This window comes from Onychomys torridus, chromosome 4 (genome assembly GCF_903995425.1).
Source record: "Onychomys torridus chromosome 4, mOncTor1.1, whole genome shotgun sequence".
Classification (NCBI taxonomy): Eukaryota; Metazoa; Chordata; class Mammalia; order Rodentia; family Cricetidae; genus Onychomys; species Onychomys torridus.
The window spans coordinates 9,762,835-9,776,142 of record NC_050446.1 but is presented as its reverse complement, the minus strand read 5'-3'; the positions used below and the strand labels follow the sequence as shown (position 1 = coordinate 9,776,142).

Sequence of the window (13,308 nt, the reverse complement as noted above, 5' to 3'; positions counted from 1 at the left end):
TAGAATGGGAAACTGAGGCCCAGGGAAGGCAAGATAAACCCAGGCCTTCTCAGAGGGATTGGAAGTACTTCTGAGGAGAAACCAAGCCCTATCAATCCTCCCTCCCTCCCCTCCCTTCCCCTCCCCTCCCCTCCCTTCCCTTCTCTCCCCTCCTCTCTCTCTCTCTGTCTCTCTGTCTCTCTCTCTCTCATCCTTCCCTCCTCCCCCTCCCTTCCCCTTTCCATTTTCCTCCTGATCCACCCCCTTCTTTCCTCCTCCTGCCCCACACTGCCTCAGTGGTACCCCTCTCCAGTCTGGCAACCTTGCAAGCGCAGTGACAAAGGAGGAGCTTTGTGTTATTCTCACTGGTGTCTTGTGCTCTTGGCCCGGGTGGGAAGGGGCTGAGTGGCCTCCACAGGCTTGATGACAAGCAGAGGCCAAGCCCAGTGACCAGGAAGAAGTAGAGGCTGCTGGGCTGGAGGAGGCTGGCTGACCATGAGGTCACCCCTACACCCCTGCCACAGGTAGCATGAAGGAGCACACCCGAGCCCAGGGCAGAGTGCTCCTGCTTGTGTGCTGGCAAGTGGAGTGGCGGACACACAAGAGAAATGGGGACAGCTTGATGTAGGCTGGGTGCTTTCCCACTCCCCTTTTCCTACCGCCCTGTGCCTCCCCTGGGGCTGGTCTGTGTCCCCTCAAATTCATATGTTAATGCCGAACCCTCAGCAACCTCAAAAGGTAGCTAGCTAGCTGTATTTTGAGACAATCTTTAAGATGAGAGTTGGCTGGCTTTAATCCCAGCACTCAGGAGACACAGGCAGGCAGAGCTCTGAGTTCAAGGCCAGCCTGGACTACAGAGTGAGTCCCAGAGAAACCCTGTCTTGGAAAAAAAAAAGATGAAAGAGGAGTTGAAGGAGCCTCCGGTGGTCTCTCTCCTTCTGAGAAGGTCCCTTATGAGGAGAGAAGAGGGGCTCACACAGAACCCCAGGGGCTTCTGCACACACCTGGAGGAAAGACGTGACACAGATGAAGCGGCCACATGTGTCATACGGAGGGAAGCTGCAGGAGCAGCACCCTGATCTGAAACTGCGAGGCAGCAAATGTCTGCAAAGGTGTCAGCTCCTGGCGAGCTCATCCTAGGGAAGCAATGGGAAGCGCGGCCACTCAGGGGGTGTTGCTGACCCTGGGTTTTCCAGGGTGTTCTCAGGGACTCTCTGAGGCTCTTTCATAGCCTCCCCCCCCCCTCCAAAGGCCATGTCCTTTCCCAGGCCACCTGGTCCCTGGGTAATTTTATTAATGTCTGCCAATCTCATATTGACTATCGACATTCCTGTCACACACACACACACACACACACACACACACACACACACACACGCACTCCCCAGATGGCTGTGAATCTCATACCTTACTTTTTCCCTGGATCATTTCCCAGCCTCCTGCCTTACCTAGCCCTAGCCTGCTACTAGTCCTTGGGCTAGGGGGTGGGGACACAGTGTTCCTCAAAGCCATCCGCTGTTCCTGGCCTCCTATCATAGAGAAGATGGATGCAGAGGGCTTTGTGAGGGTCTGGGGACTCCAGCCTGATTAAGAATACATGCTGCCCAACCTGCCAGGCCTGCCAGCCCCCTCCCCAACCCCTGGGAAGCAGATGGTGAGACACTAATGAATCAGCCTGTGTATTTATCAGGCTCATGCCGGCTGCAGAGAGGGCTTTGCCAACCACGAGCACAGCAAATAATCCCAAGCCATGGCCGGCACGGTCCTCTCAGTTTCTCCCCTCTCCCTCCCACCTCACAGCCACCACAAGATCTCAGCATCCAGCATCACCAAGGAGGCCCGGGCTGTGGCCGCATTGAGCCAACCCCTTTGTGAAAGCGCAGTGGCCGGGCCCTGGCTTGCTTTCCAGGCCACACTAGGGAGAACTCCAGGGGAGTTACAGCCGGCCTCGCCCCCACCCCACCGGAGTGGGACAGCTGAGGACAGCGGGGGGGGGGGGGGGGGGGGGGGGAGCAGCGACTCTGGGTCTCCAGCTTCCATGACTATAGAACAGATTAAGTGTTGGTGAAAACAGCCCAATGAAGTGGCTTGACAGGGATAGCCAATGTTAGGTGAGTTTCAGGCACCCTTTGACCTTGCCAAAGGAAACCCAAGCTTAGCGCTGGTGCTATCAAAACCAGCACTTGCTTCTCTGTCCACTTACTGATGAGCACCCCAAAACAAAACAAGTCACACACCTCTGACTTTAAAAGCCTCGGGGCTGGGGTGGGGACAGCTTAGGGACCTGGTGCAGTCAGTAAAGCGCTTGCAGAAGGGACTTCAGTTTGTGCCTCAAAAGCCATGAAAGAGCCAGGCGAGGTGCTGTAGTCATAGCTCTGACTGTGGAGGAGAGGCAGAAATATCCATAGGCACATTGGTGGGCCAGCCTAGATTAATCGGCAAGTTCCAGGCCAATGAGAAAGACACCTTGTCTCAGAACCAGGGTGTATGGTTCCCAAGGAGTGATACCTAATGCTGACCACTGGCCTCCACTCATATGTGCACAAAAACACGCACACGACACAAAAAGCCTTAGAGTCCCCCTCAACGCAGTCACCCACCACATACATTTTCCATACAGTTTCTAGGAGCCCCCTGGAGAACTAAGTCTGGGTTAGAACCCCTTGTTTAAGTGTATGGGGCCCTCAAGGAAACTGGCCCTAAACTCAGCTCAGCTCCACCCTCTGGAGGCTTTGTGTCCTTGAGAAAAGCATTTGACTTTTCTGAGTCTCTATTTCATTATTCTGTGTTCTGTGAGATAGAGTGTATGAGAAAGCCAGGTGATGTCACCACATGGTAGCGACAGTTTGACATAGGTGATTCCTTACAAGGGAAGGAGATGGAGGTGGAGCTGGGAGACGCTGGAAACCTGCGAACTCCATGACACAGACCACTTCAAACATAGACGGCTTTGTGACAGGGGGGAGGGCAGGGGCAGGTGTTGTTATGGTCACTAAGTACACACCAGCCCAATGTCACTTGCCCCGGATACAGTGGGACTGACCTTGAAGAACGATGGGGGAATTAGAGCTCAGCATCTCTGCAGCTGTTCTCCACACACCCCAAGCAGGTCACCTGGAAGGTAGGCCATGTAACTACCCTGGCCCAGCTGCACAGGGGACCAGGGTCGGGTAGTGTGGCATGACAGGTCTCTTGCAAAGTCTCTAAGCATGAGACAGGCTGGTAAAACTGTTTTGCACCAGGCTTGAGCACTTTCGTCTCTAATGATTTTGCTTTTCTGTTATTTTCAGGGCAAGAGTCAGAGTCCAGGAGGCAAACACACTGGACAAACTCCGTGTGAAAAGCATCCTGGGACAGGAAGTGAACTGCTGTCAACAGAGCAACCCTCATCTGGGAAAGTGCAGCCATGTGAACTCCAAACCCCTAGCCCAGAAGTCCTCACAGGCCTCTTGGGTCTTAAGCAGCCTGTGTTCAAGTGGTCTATGTCACGGAGTCCCCGGGTTCCTAGCATCTCCCAGCACCCACCTCCATCTCCCTCCCCCTCCAGCTGACATGCAGGAATGGGCTGTGTAAAACTGTCGCTACTGCATGGTGTCATCACCTGGGTTTCATACAGAACACAGGAGGAGGAAATAGAGGCTCAGAAAAGTCAAGTGACGTTCTCAAGGTCATCAGAAGTGGAATGGTCTCGGCTAGAGAAATGGATGGCTTCATACCAACTGGGCTTGAAATCCAAATCTGTGTTGGGACAAACTCTCAGCCGCTGCCCACGATATGGACCAACTTGGTGCTTTGGAAGGGGGCTTGAAGGGTAAGGCTGTGGGGGACTGAGGAGCAGCAGATAATCTTTTCAGCCACATGCAAGCTCCCGGAGTCAGGGTGAGCATTCAGCTTCTTCAGACCTGCTGGCATTCAACACATGCTACCACAAAACTATGTATTTTTAAAGATTTTATTTTTATTTATGTTATGTGTATCGTGTGTGTGTGTGTGTGTGTGTGTGTGTGTGTGTGTGTGTGTGTGTGTGTGTGTCTATGCATGCCTGTATGCTCACATATGTGTTCAAGTGCCCATGGAGGCCAGAAGAGGGTATCAGATGTCCTGGAGCTGGAGTTACAGGAGGTTGTGAGTTGCCACTGTGGATGATGGGAACTGAATCTGTGTCCTGAACTGGAAATGAACGCTCTTAACCACTAAGCCATCTCTCCAGCCCCCTCAAACTATTTCAAGTGGAAAGAATTTGAGGACCTTCTATGCAGTAAGGTCACTCCTGGCCCTTCTCTTCAGCAGGTTGTGAGGCCCTCACTGAGGAGGGGCCTGTGTGAAGAGAAAGGAAAGGGACCCCTTAATTCTAAGGACATAGAGTGTCAGGCAAAGATCCGAGCATCCTGTCCTTGCTGAGATTCCCCTGGTTTGTGAACCCCCACCAGGCGTACGCAGTTTTTCTCTTTCATTGTGCCCCTCACACTAAGCATCAGAACACAAGGAGATCAGCAGGTGAAGGCACTTGCCTTGCAAGCCTGACAATGAGTTCAAGTCCCAGAACCCCATAAAGGCAGAAGGAGAGAACCCCACACTTATCCTCCGACCTTAGCACAGAGTACATGTCCCCACATCATGTGCCCACATGCATAATAAAATAGATAAATAAAACTTTAAATTATGGTCATTATTACTAGCTTTTAGAGACAGTGTTTCACTGTGTAACAGTCCTGGCTGTCATGGAACTCTCTCTGTAGACCAAGCCGGCCTCAAACTCAGAGATCTGCCTGCCTCTGCTTCTGCCAGCCAGAACTTTAAATTATTTTAAGAATACATAGATTCAAGCCAGACAGTGGTGGTACATGCCTTTAATTCCAACACTCAGAGGCAGAGATAGGTAGATCTCTCTGAGTTCAAGGCCAGCTTGGGATACAGAGTGAGTTCCAGGACAGCCAGGGCTACACACAGAGAAACCCTGTCTTGAACTGCACCACCTGCCACCCCCAACCCGCCATGCCCCCCCCCCCCACCCCACCACCAAAAAAAAAAAAAAAAGAATACACAGATTCACCCTGGTCCTAGACCTTATGAAGGCTCATACGTCACATAAAACTTAAACTAAACCTATCTTTATGCTTTTCTCTTTAATCTATGTTTTTCTTCCTCCCTTCCTTCTTCCTTTCTTTTCTTCCTGGTGCTTGGGATGAATTTCAGGGACCCTGTGCACTATGCAAATGTTCTAGCACTGACCTACACCCCCAGTCTCCCAATCTTTCTTTTTAAATTGTTTATGTATTTATTTAATGTGTATGGATGTTTTGTCTACATGTATGTCTGTGCACCACGTACATGCCTGGTACCTATGGAAGCCAGAAGACATCAGATCCCCTAGAATAAGGATTACAGATGATTGTGAGCTACTATAGGGGTGTTGGGAATCAAACCTGGGTCCTCTGGAAAATCAGAGTGCTCTTTACCCTGAGCTATCTCTTCAGCCTCTTTAAAAAATATTATTTATTTTATGTGTATAAGTGTTTTGTCTGCCTGTATATCTGTATAGTATGTATAGAGAAGGCTGGATGAGGACTTTGATTCCCTGTGACTGGAGTTACAGATGGTTCTGGGAATTGAACCTAGGACCTCTGGAAGAGCAACCCATGCTCCTAACTGCTGAGCCTTCTCTCCAGCTTTTCAGCTTCCTATCTTTGTTTTTTTTTTTTTGTTTTGTTTTGTTTTGTTTTTGTTTTTTTTTTTGTTTGTTTTTTGTTTTTTGTTTTTTTTAGGCATCTCAGCCTGGAGAATGGGATGGGTGAGGAAGAGACGTTGGTTCTTTTACAAGTGTTGGGTGAATTCCCTGAGAGCAGCAACCTTGTTTGTCTCTGTCCTCACTGAAGCTTTAGCCCTTGTACCCTCTAGGACTCAGACAATCTTGGTGAAATGAATGAAAGCCCAGGGAAGAGCCCTGGCATGGTGGGCACAGGCTACTAATCCCAGCACTCGATAGGCAGAGGCAGGCGGATCTCTGTGAGTTTGAGGCCAGCCTGGTCTACATAGGGAATTCCAGGCCAGCCAGAACTACACAAATGAGACCCTTTCTGGGTACCACAAGATGAGTGCTTGTATAATGTGTGCTCAGGGATGCTGGATGCAGGAAAGAAATCAATTGGCATCATGTGTGCACCTGCCCCAACCCAGCAGCACAATTTCCCTTCTGCATGCTAGGGGGCAGATTCTCCAATGCCCAATACCCAGCTCTAATACAAGTCAGGAAACTGCCATTTACTCAAGAGAGAAAGGACATAGCCGCCCCCATCCCATGCCACCCATCCCCCAGGAGGCAGACAGCCCGTGTCTCTGCTACCCGGGTGTGTGGGCAGGCCCTGAACAGTTCAGCAGCTGACAGATTCTTTTTGAACTTGGCTGCTGAGCTGTCAGCCTCACTGGGGGCTGGAGATGGTTTCTGTGTTCCAGGTGGGAGGCAGGAGACCCCAAGGAGTAGCCCAGGGTATAGGGTGCTGAGATGAGGGAGAACACAACACCAGCTTTCCATTCTTACAAAGTCTTGGGACTTTGGGGTGAAGTGAAGGTGGAGAATCCAGAAGGCAATCAAGGCAGCCTTTCCCTTCTCCTTGGACTTGGGGAGAATCGGTCTTGGCCTGGACAATAAGCACATTGACTTCTTGGGTGCATTGCCCCCTAACACCAGTGACGTATAATCTTGGGTCGGTCCTGGATCTATCCATGCCTCAGTTTCCCTATTTGGGAAATGATAGAGTAGGAGTCAACAGACCAACTGTGCCATCACTATCCTAAAGTCTCAAATTCTTTACACTACGCCTTTCCATGGCCACTTGGGACAAAAGGGAAGAGAGCCACAGCCTCCCCACCCCCAGTGGCAGGGAGAAAGCCAAGTGCTGGGGGAATTCGCCCTAACAAATGATTTCCTATTTCTTGGTAAGAAAGTTGCAGTGGGATGAATTATTAACAAGGCGGAAACGAAGATTGTGTTTGCCGCTGGTCCTGATTCGGGCTGCCCTGCGTCCCTAACTCCCTCCTCCTCTGAGCTCCTCTTTCCAGCTAGCTCTCTGTATTGTTCTGTGGGTTCATTGATTACCCCCTCTTCTTCCTCTGCCCCAGCCAGCAGCAAGGTCACCTGCCTCACTCTCACGAATCAGCAGAAACCCACTCAGAGCGGCAGCCGTCCAGGGAGACTTATTCTTCGGGACAATTCTCCCGTGCTCTATGAATTATGCAGGCAGGGAAGGACAAGCGGCCCAGGCTGGCCCTGACCCTTCATCCTAGCAGAGCACCACCCAGAGCCCTACTTAGTGATTGTCCTCTTCTCCGAGCCCCAGACTCTGACCATGTCCTAGACGGAGGTCTACTCTGGACTCAGAGTCTCAGGCCACCTCCCAAGTCTGTCGTGGCTTTAGCCTGAGTCAGCAAAACATTTCTTGGTCCTGCACTATGTCACCATGCAGAGCAGCTTTGGAGGAAGACACCTGAAGGCCTTTCATTTCAAACCTGTCCACCATTGCCTTCCTTCTAGAACCTTCTATATGCAAGAGTAATGTCCAGGAGAGCATGCAACAACATTGAATAGCCAAGCTGGGACCCTCACCACCTGTGTCATGAGAGTTGTATCCAGGTAGGGCTATGGGCCCAGGCAGCAGCTGAGGAAATGCCAACCCCAAGACCTTCAGTCGGTTTGGGGATGCTGGTTTTAGCATCCCTTCAGGGGACCTCAGGATACCAGGCTGTGCATGTGGCCGAGTCGCCTGGGAGATGGCCTGTTGGCTCAAGGTGGAAAGCCAGACCCTGCTTGGACTCATACAGCCTCCAGGGACACACCCCAGTATGGCTGGCTTCCTCCATCAACAGAGCAACCACAGGGAGTGGGGGTGAGGGCTTTGCCAAGGCAGTGACTACACAAGGGTTAATCTCTTCAAGAACTTGAAATCGCCTTAAAAAAAAAAAAAAAAAAAAAAAAAAAGGCTCCATTCTGCTTTGCCCTGGGCATATGTGAATTCTTCCCACAGCCAGACTTCCAGGAATGTTTGGGGTGGGAAACTCTTTCCCAGTTCTGAAGCGTGCCTGGAAGCCAGCCCATGGCCCCCACACGCAATGAATGCGCTCCAGGCCCTCAATGTACCACCTACCAAGCAGACACATGTGGGCCCCTGCCTTGGAAGAAGATGACTCCTCTACATTTGCATACATCTAGACATAGGGTGCTCACTACCATGAAAAGGCAACTGGATTGCTCTGTTTTTAGAGTCTTTAGCTGTCTGTTTTGGCACGTGCTCCACAATGCCTGCTCCAAGACATCTTTTCTGGTCCTACTTTCTCTCATTGGGCCACCAACATTTTCTAGTTCATTAGATGAATGTGAGACAGAGGCACCATGAAACCAAGTCTGCCCTCCGCACTTTTTCTTAGGTAGGATTTTTCGTATCCCAGCTGGCCCAGACGCCCTACGTAGCTGAGGCTGACCTTTGATTTCTGACCCTCTGGTCTCTGCCTCTGAGTCCTGGGGTGACAGGTGTGTGCCAGCACACCCAGTTCTTGCAGTGCAGGGCACTGAACTGGGGGGGTCTTGTGCATCTTAGGCAATCTCTCTACCAGCTGATACAAGCCCAGGTCCAAGCCTGCCTCCTTCTTCACCAGGAGCTCAGCAGGCTCCAAGGCTTCCCTCCAGCTTTTCTGTGCTTTTGTCCAGCTGTCCCCCACCTGTGGCATCTGCATACCCCATCTCTGAGCTCATACTCTGGGTGGTTTGCCCTCCCCACCCTCCCCACCCACCTCACTCCCCATCAGGGGCTGCACTCACCACCTGAATGATTCAACATTTTCCCTTAATTTCTTTAACAAGTAAATGAAAGGAAAGGAAGGGGTGGGGGGAAGAAAGGAAGAGGGAGGAAGGGGTGGGGTGGGGGTAGGGCTTGGAGAAGAGGAAGCCACTGGTAAAGTGCATTATTGATTGGAGACTTAGAAAATGCTTAGAGGGTAGGAAAAGCGTCCTGTTCTTTAAAAGCTTGTGCAAGGCGTAAACCAGACACAGGCAGCCTTCCCAGAGAGGTCCTACTCTGCTGACATGAATATTTCATCATGAGGGAAAAAGGCAGGCTGCGAGGATTCCAGCGCAGGGTGGGGTGAGGGCATCATGGCCCCTCCACATATCCCTAGAGCCTTTAGAGCCCAGATCATTCCACCTACTGGTGGCAGCTGGCCCCCCCTCCCCACGCGCGCGCTTGCTTGCTTGCTGAAGAGTGCAGCAATTGGGCCTTCGCTGAGGCCTGGGACAGACTTAGCCAAAGGGCAAGGTACCCAGAGAGGTAATAGACCTTAACCCCACTAACTGCTAACTCTGTCCCAGGCCCTGTCCTGTCCCCACAGGAGACACCATCAGCCCCTTGGTCTCCTCTCCCCAGCCCATCCTCAACCTGACTCCAGGTACCCATGTAAAGTGATGAGGCAGGTGCCGTGGCCTCCTGAGCCTTAGCACCTGGAGTCCCCAGACCCAAGCCTTGGACCCTAGGCCTGCCCATTTTCCCAACACGGCTTCTCCCTCTCAGCTCTCCAGCCTCTCTACCCAGCCTTGGCTTCCTTTGGGGGACAGGGAGAGGTGTGTATGTCTTGTGTGTGCTTATGGGTGTGTAGATGTGGTGGTGGTGATGGTGGTGGTGGTGGTGTGTGTGTGTGTGTGTGTGTGTGTGTGTGTGTGTGTGTGCAGGCACACATGCACACATTCGTGTGCATATGTAGGTTAGAGGTCAACCTTGGATGTCATTGTTCAGGCACTTTCCACTTTTTGTTAGAAACAGTCTCTCATTGGTCTTGAGTTTACCAAATAGTATAGGAGAGCTGGTCAGTGAGCCCTGCATCCAGCCACTGAGCCTCAGGGATCCACCTAGCTCAGCCTCCCCACAGGCAGGATCACAAGCACTTGGATTACAAGCTTTGTGAAGGAGTTCTGGGGAATCAAATCAAGTCCTCATGATACTTGGCAAGTTCTTTGCTGACTGAGCCATCTCACCAGCTGCCTCCTCCAACCCCCTTCCTTTCTCAGGCTGGGCTCCTTTATCTGAAGGCTCCACCCAGTGGCAGGTGTCTGAATAAGCACCCCTCCCTGAGGACACCTCCCTGGCTCTGTCCCAGCTGCCTATTTGTGCACACAGAATGCCATCTTTGGTTAACAGCAAGTCTGTGTGACCTCGGGGTGCGCTGGGAAGTCAGGAGTGGCATGTGCGATGTGCTCAGGGGTACAGAGTGAGATCCCCTCAGTGGGTCCCCTTTCTGGGTTCTCAGAGCCAGAATAAAGTCCTAAGAGTGATGCAGCTCCCACAGATTGGGGTGGTCCCTGCAAAGGGCCATGGGTCGCTTTCCACTGCTCTTTGGGTTGTTAAGAGGTACGGCAGAGGAAGAAGCAGGAAGCCACAGATGGGGCACACCTGGACAGCTGTAGGCTCTGTAGGTGAGAGTGGGGGGCAGGAGCAGTGAGACTGGGCCAGAAGATACAGATTTATTCTTTTCGTCATTGATCAGCTACTTGTCAGCCATTTGAATGATGTCACTCCAGAGAAGCAGCTTCAGACTTTGTCCATTAGGACAAAAGGAAGAGATATGGAACAATGTTCATGAGTCTTACATCTAGAATCTGCTCCAGCAGGGAAGTCAACCAACCAACAAAAACAACTGACTAGCTAACTAACCAACCAACTAGCCAACTAGCAACCAGCCAAACAACAAACCAATCAACCAACTAACCAACCAACTAGCTAGCCAGAAAATCAATCAATCAACCAGCTAACCAACAAACCAATTAGTCAATTAATCAACCAACGAACTAACCAGCTGTGAGAGTTCATCTTCATCATCACCTTGGGAGGATTGGAAATCACTAGGAGATACACCTCTGAGCATGTCTATGTTTCCAGAGAGGTTTAACTAAGAAAGGAGCTCCATGCTCTTCATCCACCACCCCATGAGCTTTGGTCCCAGTTGAAGAGTGAGCAAATGAACTGAGCATTGGCATTCATCTCTCTGCTCCTGACTATGAGTGACTATTTCACACTTTTCCACCATGACTCCCCAGCCACGATGGATTGTACCCTCAAGCTGTGATCCCAAATACGTTTCTTCTGTTACAGGGAAAAAAAAACAACAACTGATACACCCGTTAAAGAAAGCCTTACGCTGATGACTGAGGCGTGCAGCTGGGTTGAGAGGCTGGCAGGGTTGGTCTGCGAGGTCTGTGAGGTCATCCGCTGTCACTCTCATTTTACAGAGGCCAGGTGCTTTGCTCAACTTCACACTTTTGCTAACTCAGGCATGTGGATCCCTAGTAAAGGCACCCAGGGAAATTGCCTATGGTTTGATCTCATGTATGATACTAACACCAAGTCCTGCAGGAGATATGGCTGGGACAGAGGATGGCTGAGCTGTGATGGGTGTGTACAGCGCTGCAGGGAATGAGTTGCTGTATATGCTGGTCTTGGAGCTAGCTGGGGCTTATAGGAGATAAGGCAAAGGGAAGGCAAGAACCAGAGGTCAGTGGACAGTTGCCAGCTCCTGGAAGGTAGGCCTCCTAGGAAGAGGCAGGAGGAACCAGAGTGTGAAAAAATGAGAGGCTGGGAAGCACTCCCTAAGCCCGGGAGTCAGAATCCAGCCTCCAAAGCCAGCATGGGCAGGGGTGCCGGCAGCTCAGACAGGATGAAGGCCTTTGAGAACCAAGGGAGATGTGGGGTTTTTGCTGCTCTGGTCTCTGAATTGAAGAAAGCCAGATGCCCAAGGCTGGAAGGATACAGGGCAGCCTCGGGGAGGACTTCCATCCGTCAGTGGTTCTCAAACTTGCCTGCATACAGCTCACTTGTAGAATTTTTACAAACGTGGACAGGGGGCTCACCCAGTGTCATATGGCTGAGCATATGTGGTTATGGGGATTGTGACAAACCCTCCAGGAGTCCCCCATAGTGCACTGAGAAGCCCCAGTGACAGAGGGTCTGAAGCCATGAGGAGAGCTGTCTCCTGGCCCTTGCCTGCTCTTGTTCTGGTCACTGCTTACCCATATGTCACTGGGGCCTTTGAGAGGATCACTCCAAGGGTAAGGAGATGAGGGGCAAAGAAGAAGAACACAGACACTCTCACCCACCCCACAGTGCAGGTGCTCTCCCTTTAAAACCCAGGGATACCCACACCCACTGCACAGAGCTCTGGGGCTTTCCTGGGCAGTGGACAGTGTAGGATTTTTTTTAGGAAGTTCCAGAGTGCCAAGGGCAAGGTCACTGCCTGCAGACCTGGAATGGTGGGATGGCTTCCCACCTGGAGGTGGGCAGTGGCATCAAGGGGACAGTCTGTCTCCCCACCCTCCTCATTCTCAAACCTCTCCCTAGGCTGAGAGGATCCCAAGCACTGGGTGAGCAGGTGAGCAGGCAGGCAGGATTGTCCAGTGTTAGATAGGCAGGCCTGGAACACCCTTTCTCGCCCAGCGCTCCATATGCCCTCTATTTTTAGGTCCATTACTGTCCACTGGCGGGTGTAGTTTTACCACGCCATCCCCAGAAAAGACAGATCAGGTTCCAGGTTTAGAGGAATAAGCAAAGCCACCCCGCCTTCGATGGAGCCGGTGCGTGGGAGATTGCATGCTTCCAAATAGACGTGGAGCAAGTGAGTTATCAAATAAGTGGATTAGCAGGCTCCATCTCGGCTCAAAGAGCAGTGGGCGGGAAAACATAGCATCACTCCTCCTCAGCCTGCTTCCTCCAGGGCTGAGGGGGACCCTGCTCATCCAGCATACATGTGTGAACATGCACAGATGATAGCTCCTTCCATTTCCCTCTCCTTCTGAGATACCTAGAGAGACTCCCAACAGCCCTGTAGCCTGAGTAGACACTAAGGTCTGGGCAGCCCAGCATGCTAGAAGCTGTGTGAGCTTGGGCAAGAGGCTAAACCTCTCTGACTCTGAGATAGCTCACATTTAAAGGAGGGTTTTAATATAATTCTACCATGTGTTCTATGTGGATTCAGTTGAACTAGGTTTATGTTAACTGCTTAGGATACACAAGGCATTCAGTAAATGTGGCCATTGATGGAGGCTGTGGAATCAAGACCTTTAGATGGCAAGAAGACACACCCTGACTTCTCTGACATTAAAGGCCCCTGTAAGGAGGACCCTCTGGAGTTGTACCATTGGCCACTAGGGTCCACAGTTGGAGTCAGGGCTGTCTAGGAAGTGCCCACAGGGTTTGCAACCTTGTTTTTGTATGTGTACACACCAATGTTTGCAAGCTTGCCCAGCTCCTGTTCTGGGAAGCACTACAGGGCTCTCAGAGGGTTTTGGGGCCCCTG

General features: G+C 51.5%; 1 protein-coding gene across 3 annotated transcripts in view; it reads right to left on the bottom strand.

The window, feature by feature from the left end:
- Nucleotides 1-13,308, bottom strand: part of Ntng2 (netrin G2) — a 62,992-nt gene that overhangs the window by 36,344 nt on the left and 13,340 nt on the right. The window lies entirely within an intron of this gene.